The sequence below is a fragment of the Hydra vulgaris genome, chromosome 04, assembly GCF_038396675.1.
Source record: "Hydra vulgaris chromosome 04, alternate assembly HydraT2T_AEP".
Lineage (NCBI taxonomy): Eukaryota > Metazoa > Cnidaria > Hydrozoa > Anthoathecata > Hydridae > Hydra > Hydra vulgaris.
The window spans coordinates 48,555,995-48,566,585 of record NC_088923.1 but is presented as its reverse complement, the minus strand read 5'-3'; the positions used below and the strand labels follow the sequence as shown (position 1 = coordinate 48,566,585).

At 26.7% G+C, this 10,591-nt stretch overlaps 1 long non-coding RNA gene across 1 annotated transcript; it reads left to right on the top strand.

Annotated features, from left to right (window-relative positions):
* Window positions 1-5,454: 5,454 nt before the first annotated feature.
* Window positions 5,455-6,526, top strand: LOC136079103 (uncharacterized). Its single transcript, XR_010637946.1, has 4 exons — window positions 5,455-5,655; window positions 5,783-6,050; window positions 6,158-6,229; window positions 6,362-6,526. It is a non-coding gene; the product is annotated as an uncharacterized LOC136079103 (long non-coding RNA).
* Window positions 6,527-10,591: the final 4,065 nt, after the last annotated feature.

Below are 10,591 nucleotides of genomic sequence, written 5' to 3'. Positions count from 1 at the left end.
AATGATAGCTTAAAAAATGTTAATGAGAGTAAAAATTTCGTTCCACTGCACTTTGAGGGATAACACAATACTAATGCATTAAATAATGTATAGAAAATAGAATCATAAATTCAATAATCATTAAGAAACATTTCTAAATCATAAATTTACAAGCAGAAGGTTGTGCACATGGAACTAAAGATAAAAAAAGTTTTTATAAAAATTTGTAATTGATAAGAAAGGTGTGTACATGTTTGCAAATAATAGTTTTTAAACTTAATAGTCATAGTAGTCGCTGAAGATGTAACTAATGATTTCAAAGTTGTAATTAAAAATAAATGCTGTAACTGCCAAGATATGCATAAACATATTAAAAAGTAAAAATTTGTAAACATACCACTTATAGCAGATGTAGAAAGAACTGAGGTTAAAAAATACTTAATAAAAAATTTATATTTCAGTCGTCAAAAATATATACACATATTAAAAAGTAATAATTGGTAAACTTACAATTCGTTGAAGACAAAGATGTAATTAAAATTCAAAATTTGTAATAAAAAATAAATATTGCAAATAATGACTTTGAAATTAGTAATCCTTAAAATCTATTCACAGATTAAAAAGTTTTAGCAAATTCTATAATCATTAACATATACAAACTGATACAAACTTACCAGCGATATGCTGTGTAGATTCGACTAAAAGTAACAAAAAAAGTTGTACACAAAATAATTTGAAATTTTTAACAGTAAGTTACAAATGTAACAATAGTCAAAGCTGTTCTGCTTAAGGTGCAACAACTATACTAATGAAATGAAAATAAGCAATGAAAATAAAACTATTAAAGTATAAAGATAATATATATCTATAAGCAACAAGATAACATTAGGAATAGTTATAAACTTATGTAAACAATAAACACAGATAAAGATAGTATACAATAAAGTAAAAAACTTTAACTTAAGTTTTTTAAGTGTTTCTATATAAGAAAGATATTATGAATGTTTACTAACATTAACTTATTGTATACTATTTTCTCTTTGTGATTATGTTAATGTTTTTTAATGAATAACCTAATATTTATGTAATTTATACTAATGAAATCTCAAAAAATCTACAAAAAGCCAGGTAGGATCTAAAAAAGAAATAAATATTAGACATGCTTGTATAATGATTTAAGCAATAACCCAAAGATAAAGAAGTATATAATCCAAAAATAATAAAAGACAATAATAATGATATCTTTTGTTATATTTAGGCATGACAAAGACTAGAGGTCATTGTCATGCCTGGTTAAGAAATGACAACCTTTCAAGGTTTTAAAAAGCATGTAAAAAAAACGTTCTTACAGCAGAATTAGATTTTTCACATACATTTTCTAATTTGAAATATATGCAGCAGATTTATAGTCAAAATTTGCGAATTTGTAGGTTTATATATTTTAAATACCCTAGCTAAAATAATCCAAATTAATCAATTAGGTCTTTATTGCAACGACGGTTTAATAATAATGCATAAAAAATCAGGGCCATAACTCGAAAAAATTACAAAAGATAATATTAAAGTTTTTAAAAACATTGCCTTCCAAATTGAAATAAACATAAATTTAAAAATAGTGAATTTAACCTCTCAGAAAGTTCCTATAAACCCTACAAAAAGCCTAATGATGAATTACTGTATATTAATGTGAATTCGAACCATCCCCCTCAAATTCTAAAACAAATTCCAATTTCAATTAACAATAGGCTAAACCAAAACTCTTCTAATGAAAATATTTTTAACTCCTCTAAACGCATTTATGAAGATGCCCTTAAAAAAAGTGGCTTTCAAAATTTCGAGCTAAAATTTGAAAAGAAAATTGCAAAAAAGCGTAATAGAAACAGAAACATAATTTGGTACAGCAAAAATGTTTTAACAAATATAGGTAAAATTTTTCTAAAATTAGAAGACAAACATTTTCCTCCCTCTAATAAATTGCATAAGATTTTTAACAGAAATACCATTAAAGTAAGTTATAGTTGTACAAAAAATTTAGAACAAATTATAAAAATGAACATATAAAAGAAAAAAACACTGATTATTGTAATTGTAAACAAAAAATAGATTGCCCTCTAAATGGAAAATGCCTTTCGAAAAATGTAATTTACAAGTGCATTGTTTCCTCACAAAATAACCTTGATAAACAATATATTGGCTTAACCGAGGGGGAATGGAAAAAACGTTATGCCAACCACAAACAATCGTTTAAACACAAAAAATATTCAAAAGAGACTATGCTGTCAAAATATATTTGGGATTTAAAAAAAAAAAAAGAATTTTTAATATAAAATGGTCTATTCTAAAATCTGCCCCTGCCTATAATAATATTTCCAAAAAATGTATGCTATGTTTGCAAGAAAAATTTTAAATAATTATATTTTTTGTAACTTTCCGTTTACCAAAAAAATATAGTAATTATAAAAATTTATTTTTATTTTTAATTATAATAATTCATAACTTCCTGTGAAATAATTTTTTCTATAAATTGAATTTTTTGAGATTTAGTAACTCTTCCTGATGATACAGCAATGGTGAAACTTAAAGTTGAAGAACAAAGTTAGATAAGTGATTTTTACAATATATAGATCAACAAACTATAGATCTATATATATATTTATATATATATATAGATCTATAGTTTGTTGTCTTTGGGAAGAGCGGAAGGAAAAAAGTGATTCTTATGCCAACACATACGTCACTTTTAATTACTTTTGACTTTCGTCCAACATTTGCATGGTGGACAAAAGTAAAAACCATTAATTTAATTACAAATAAATCGTTTTTAAAAAAAACCACAAAAACGCAAATTTAATTGACCAGAATGTTTTAAAAACATTCTGAATGTTTTTAACAATATAAACAATGTTTTTAATTTTTTTTTTTTTTAATAAAATGTTTTTATTTTTAATTTTTTTAATAAAATGTTTTTATTTTTATTTTTTTTTACTGTAAATCATGCGCGGAGTGTTGCTACATCGACTATCTTATAGCCTGACTCGCAAGGTAGTGCTGCTACATCGACTGACAAATAGCCTGACTCAGAAGGGAGTGCTGCTACTTCGACTGACAAATAGCCTGACCCGCAAGGGAGTGCTGCTACATCTACTATCTTTTAGCCTGACCCGCAAGGGAGTGTTGCTACATCGACTGAGGGTTTGGTTGGGGCAGGCAGTCTCTCAATTAATAAAAAAAAATAATTCCGGTCTTGCATTTTAATTTTTACTTTTTGTCAACAAAATATGGAAAAAAATTTCGGACAACATCTACGGGTTGTGTGTGTGTATATATATATATATATATATATATATATATATATATATATATATATACTCCACTTTAGCATAAAATTGGAGAATTTACTGGCTATCAGTTTACTGAATTTCCTCGTCATACAACTGTGGAGCAGATAATGCGTGAGCTTGGCATTATTTTGAATCTACAGACTGCTGAAATAGCTATTTCAACAAAAAATTTGACTTTGGGCTTTAATGTTACTACCCAAAAGGGTATTCTGTGTCCATGTAATGGACACAGAAAGAGGGTATGTGCATTTGACGACAAAAACGAAATGCATTGTTGTGCTTGTTGACCAACTTGCTGGGGGTACAGCTATTGATTATCAGAGTCATATCACACAGTCCTTAGATCACCTAGCTAAATTGTATAGTAACTTTTAGGAACAACGATATATTAATATATAAGTACGGAGTACCATTATTGCTAATTTAAGTAATAAAATGAGTGACAGAGTGGAAGCAAACCATGCAATTGTCACTAAGTTAAACACTTTGTGGCAGAAATCACTAAACAAACTAAATTGTCACCTTCACCAATTGGATACAATTACCTCTGCTTGCAAGTCTTCACTTAAAGCATTAGAAACTTTAAAAGGGAATCTGTTTGGAAGGGATTGTTTTGCAGAGATTATCATTGTGATGTTATTATTTTGATGTTTTGTGAATTTATTTTGATGTTTTAGGGCTTTAGTTGACGCTCTACACCCTTGAACTTATTTATGTCACTAGTAATTTAATAAAATATATTTTTCATACTGTTTTCACTAATTTTAATAATAATGAAAATATTTATAAGAGTGATGCAATATCAATACTAGGGCGTGTACCATCACCACCACATCCCCCTAATTCATAAAATACACCTCTAATATTTGCCTGGGAACTGAAATAAAAAAATAACAATTTTATTTACTAAATAAAATCTTTGATGGAAGCAAATTTGAATTTTTTCATGGCAAAGATGGTTCTTTTGTTTCCCCTCTAGCCCCCCTGAATATGCATGGGTGTTAAAAGCAAATTAAACTTGTAGCCCAATGTTACACCTATCTTTTGATACCAAGATATATGCATATAGATAAGAATTGACAATGTCGAGGCGGTTTATGTTACAAAACCATTATAAATTGGTCACAGTTTTGTTAAGGAATCCTTGTTATGAAATTTCGTCACTATAATGATCATAACTTTTTGTAGAATTATCCGATTTCGATATGATTTTCAGTTTTAGAATATTTTTGAAAAATTCTTTCTAATGATATATAAAAATGTAATATTTAAATAATTTGAAATTTTTACACACATACCTAATATATATATATATATATATATATATATATATATATATATATATATATATATATATATATATATATATATATATAAAATATATATATATAAATATTATATATACATTATATATATATATATTATATAGACATATTATACTTGGTATAGACATATTATATATACTGTCTATATACATTTTATATATATTATATAAAGGTATACCAATGTTATATATATATATATATATATATATATATATATATATATATATATATATATATATATATATATATATATATATATATATATATATATATTATATATATATATAGCATTGGTATACCTTTAAATTAAACTTTAATTTAAATATCGAAGAAATTCTTATTGGAGCTTCTATTGGAAGAAGTATTTGCCACATGTGGTTCGATAATGCCACTAACACCCAGGATGTATATTATGGCAGAATTGTTGGCATTAAAAAAAAGAAAAGTGATGTATATATAGTTTCTTATTGGAAACCAAAAGAGAATGAAAATGATGATGGTGTTGAGTATGATGTGAGCAAATATCAACTTTTTCTGCAGACATAATAAGTGGTGATATGGTGATAATATAATAGAAATGTGTAATAAGGTATATGTTATTTTAAATAATAGTATGTTTTATAAACTTGCATTAATAGATATTATTTACAGATAGTAGGTTAATCTTTATTTTTTATAATAAATTTTACAGTGCCTAATGTATTTCATATTCTCTACCCTCCCTTTTTTTAAGATAATGAAAAGATTTATAATTATTTAATTTCCTTTTATGTATACATATATGTAAATACATATATGTATATAGAAATGTAATTTTAGGTAGTCGGTTAGTTACCGATATCCAACAACCAGGGTTGACCTGGTTGCAACGAGCTATGGGAAACCAAAGCTCATTTACTATTTGACATAAGCGAATTGCCTGGCTCATGACAATTAATGTTAATCATAATGATGGCTATACATTGTTTCTACCCAGAAAGACAGACTTTTGCTTGCATGGATTGAGAGATGTAAGTGTTTAGTTATAATAAATCAGTACACTCTATGCAAATGGCATATGCCATTACCAGATAGTTACGCTAACACAATATAACTTTCTTTTCATTATAACTTATAATCAAATCTATTATATTTCAGGTTAAAAAGTATTGAAGGGTCTACTTCTATCGATTTTTCTGTTTGGTAATGGGAAATGTGTTGTGTATCAGGAGTTAAGTGATTTTTAATTCTTTTTTAAGTTCGGAAATCATTCTCATCTTCTCTAATTTGTAATGGGTTTTTCAGTTATTGTGCTAAATATCTAATATAATTTTATTTATCTTTTATTGCAAGGTTTTAACTATGATGGCAGCTTGCTACTGTAGATGTTTATCTTAAAGACCTCAAGATTATATTTATTAATTCAGTAATAACAGTTACATGTTAATTTATTATACATTAGTTAATTGTTAGCCTTAATTTTTTTTTAAATTTTATATATCTGATATATTTTATCTTATGTATCATTGGAAGGTTACGCAACATGATGAAAACCACACGATTGCTTCGATGGATGTTGATCTTTTTCATATCAAGATTAAACCGGTTCATATTTTGTTAGAGATTGATTATGTTTATTAATGCAATAATAACAGTTATATATTTATTTATTATCCGCGACATAAGGCATCATAAATAGGTATAGCGATATTAATTTAGGGGTTTACTTTATTTTAGATATCATTGGATGTGGTTTCTTTGCGTACTAAAGAATCGACTCTTTCTAGCTATTGATGACACAGTTTTGTTTGCTTCAAAAACTAGGCTTTCTTCAAAGCCACAATTCTGTTAAAAACATTACTAAGCAAAAAAGAAAATCATTATTATAGTCTAAATTTTTTGTTAATGAAGTATGTTTTTAAAAAAATTACTTTTATTTTTTGCGGTTTGTTGGAATTTATATATAGTTAGATAAATATAACGACTACGGAAGGGAAAATGAAGGAGAGCCGTGGTGGACAACCCCCCCCCCCTCCATTGTTTAGATGGATATATTTTTGTAGGTTTTTAGTTGAACTATTTGGTGTTTTATGATTATTTTTTTGTACTCCGGCCCCCACTGAAATATCACGCCTTTTCCGATGTTATATATGTATATATATATATCTTTTTTGTATATATATCTTTCATTGAAATTCATTAGTAACGATAAAAATAAAGCGAAAACGCAAAGGCTTTTAATGTATTTAAAGATCACCTAAATGCATTTAAAGATACACTATAGAAATCCTAGCCTTGGTGCATATTTAATAAAGTAAATATATATACCCTTAACCATATATATATATATATATATATATATATATATATATATATATATATATATATATATATATATATATATATATATATATATATATATATATATATATATATATATATATATATATATATATATATATATATATATATATACATATATATATAAAATAGTTGTTAATATTGCTTAATTAAAGTTTTGTTATAAATTTTACTATTACGTTTTAACCATTAAAAATATTTTGTTACTTAAATTCGCAACTTTTTTAATTACGTTTTTTAATCGTTTTGCACATTTCACTATGCAAAATCAACCGCAAATTAACAATGATTCTATTACAAAGTTGCCGTTAGCCGAACGCGAGTTTTATACGTAAGTTGCATTTTTCTTAAGCAATCCTTCATAAAAAATAATGTTACTTAAATGAGCATAACTTTTTTTGTAATGATTCTTTTTTCATAATGTTTTCACCATTTTATTGCAAATTTGAAGCTCTTTCGAACCATATATAAAACTTGAATAAATAAATGTTTTGAAATTTTTACACACATACCTACTTTAAAGACTGATGCATCAGTCTCCATCGATGGTAACAGAATTACTAGCTTTGAATATTTTCAATTATTTTTCCAGTAAACAGATTTGCATATACTTAGTTTTAATAAAAATTTTAATGCTTTAGAAGGTTTATAATTCATAACTCATATCACGATTACATAACACAACATGTAACTGCTAATAACACGATCCAATAATTTTATGAAAAATGCGAAGGCCTTGATTATTAGTATTTTTGTTTCTGCGCGCGCGTGCGTGTCGGAAGAATAGCCATTTGATTTAGAGAAGTTATTATTATTCCGGTGTCGGAACAATAACCACAGCCAAAAATGTTTTATTTACGGTATACTTAACAGTATACTTTACGGTATATTACACGGTAAACTGTATACTAAATTTTTAGTATACCGTAAACTAGCGATCCCTAAATAATATATGTAAGAATGTATTACGCAAATATTTTGTTTAACTTTATTTATACTACGATATGGTTTATACTATGACAACAGTATAATAAGTAAATAAACTATTCAGTATAAAATGACATAATATATACTCTAATATATTATAGTTTATATTCAAAAATATATGTGTATACAGTAATTACATATACATGTTTAACATTAAAGTATATATAGTTATATATATATATAAATCTATATATACCAGTTTTTTTATGTTTAAGATGATTATTTTTTGATAACTTCCAAACATGGAGCAAACTCAAAAATATTTTTATGTCTATACTTATGTCAAATACGGATACTTCTCAAAAAATTGCTATGATTGGAGTCTGGGTTCAAAAAAGCTTTACAACTTAAGTGCCATCAAACGTAAGAGCAACACGATTAATAAAATTGAAACAACCAACTCATTTAGAATTTTGCGTAAATTTAAAAATCTTTTGCACACGAAAAAATAAGAGTATTAGTTTTAAATAATTTAAATTAAAAAAAATAATGAGAATAAAAAAATAGAAATTGAAATTCGTTTAGCAAATGTTTTTTTTTCCAGGCTCAATTCATAGCTGTTTTTGTTTCTTATCCTACATTTAACCCGTTGCTATTCTACATCTCAAGTTAAATGGATATTACACGTACTTTAAGATATTTGCATTAAAAGTTTTCAATTTTTTATGCCTTTATAAAGTACCGAAGTTGTTTAAACTGTCCCCCTTCTGTTTTTAAATATTAAAACATTATTTAGACAAAAAAACTTGTAAAAAGAACTGATAATTATGCCTTTTAAATAGTCTAACCTTTTTGATTTCATCAGAGTATAAGCGCCTTCTGCTAATAGCCATGTTTCCATGTTTCTTCTGCTCACAGCCTTTATTGACCACCGTGTTTCCGCCGTCGGCATAATGTGCTGTTATAACGCTGGCGTGTCTTTCTTATACCGCTGCGTTCTGCTCATCGGTTCTACAACGGTACTTCATCCACAAGCCACTGATGGCTCGTCATTGGAACGGTCGGAATCTCACCAAACATGCCTTCGTTGGACTACCGTCTTACTGCCGTCGGCAAAATATACTTTACACTCGCGCGCCGTGCAGGTATCAATGCGTTTTGTTCACCGGTTCTATGGCGGTTCTTCGTCGACAAACTGGCATAATGAGAAACAGCAACTTCATGCCATTGTTATGCGTTGCGAAACCAATTCAGAAGAAAATAACAAATTATTACTAAAAAAAATTAAACTACATGCATCATACATACAGGTTGCAATTAATTAAAGTTTAAGTTTATTGTTGTAAGTCATCGTTTTTATCAGAGTTTTACAAGCCATTTCTTTTTTTAACACTTGTCATTCTGACTTGACTTTTAATATAGTACTAGTACTCCATGCAAAAACGTAAAACTTCATTTTGAAACTCGCATTCACTGACGGTACTCGTCGTCGGATTTGTTTTTGCTCCTTAATGTAAAATATTTAAAAATTAAAATTTCATATCTTTACTTTAACAATTGACTGCAATAACTTTTAATAAAAGATTGATCACAAATCATACAATGAAAGAAAAGACCCTGTTTCTGAATTCATTTCAAGGTTAAATTTTAGAAGTAGTAATAAGTTCAATATATTTAAGATGCAATTATATTGCGTCAACATATTTTAAGTGCTGTTATATGCATAATATCTGAATAACAAAGTTCATCAAATAACATACTTACTTAATTTACTTACTAAGTTCATAAAAGTATTGCAATCCATATTGCAAAGTATTGCAATCCATATTGCAAACAACTTATCTAAAGAATTCTTAAAACAAAATAGTAGTGATAAGTAAATGAATGCTTTAGAATAATTTACTTACTAAGTTCATAAAAGTATTGCAATCCATATTGCAAAGTATTGCAATCCATATTGCAAACAACTTATCTAAAGAATTCTTAAAACAAAATAGTAGTGATAAGTAAATGAATGCTTTAGAATAATTTACTTACCTGGTTCAATTAAGTATTTCATAGAAGCTCTTTAAGTGTATTCAGTTTTTTTAGGTCATTAAAATATAAGTGTAACTTATCGAAAATTCCTTTATAATATTTACTTGCTGTCAAACTTTTGTATTAACTTCAGTTTGATGTTGAAGAATTTTTAAGCAAATTTTGATCTCCATAACAACGTTATGTAATGAAGCTATAAGGTTTAGAGAAATATTTAAAGATGCAGAAGACACTACAGGAACGTTAAATTTATTATTTAAAAAACGGATTATATAATTTTCTTCTCATTGAATGGAACACTTGCTGATGAAAAAAGCTCTGTGTTATTTGATAAAGAAGATCCAAATAAACCTGGTGAAAGCAGTTTATTAGTAAATATGTCCTTGTTGTAAATAGGTTGGTTTGGCATTGGCAATGATATTTTAGGAACTTAATTCAATGCCTATAATTGTTATTAAATTTATTTGCACCATTACCACTTTTGTCCTCATAATATCAGTTACCATTCTTTCTGAAAATAAGTTCATCAATGCTGTCATAAAAATGATAAATATCAAAAACAAGGCGATCACATTTATTTATACTCAATTCTAATTTTGGATAGAAATTCTAGTAAAACTAAAAATTCTAAAATTGATAGAA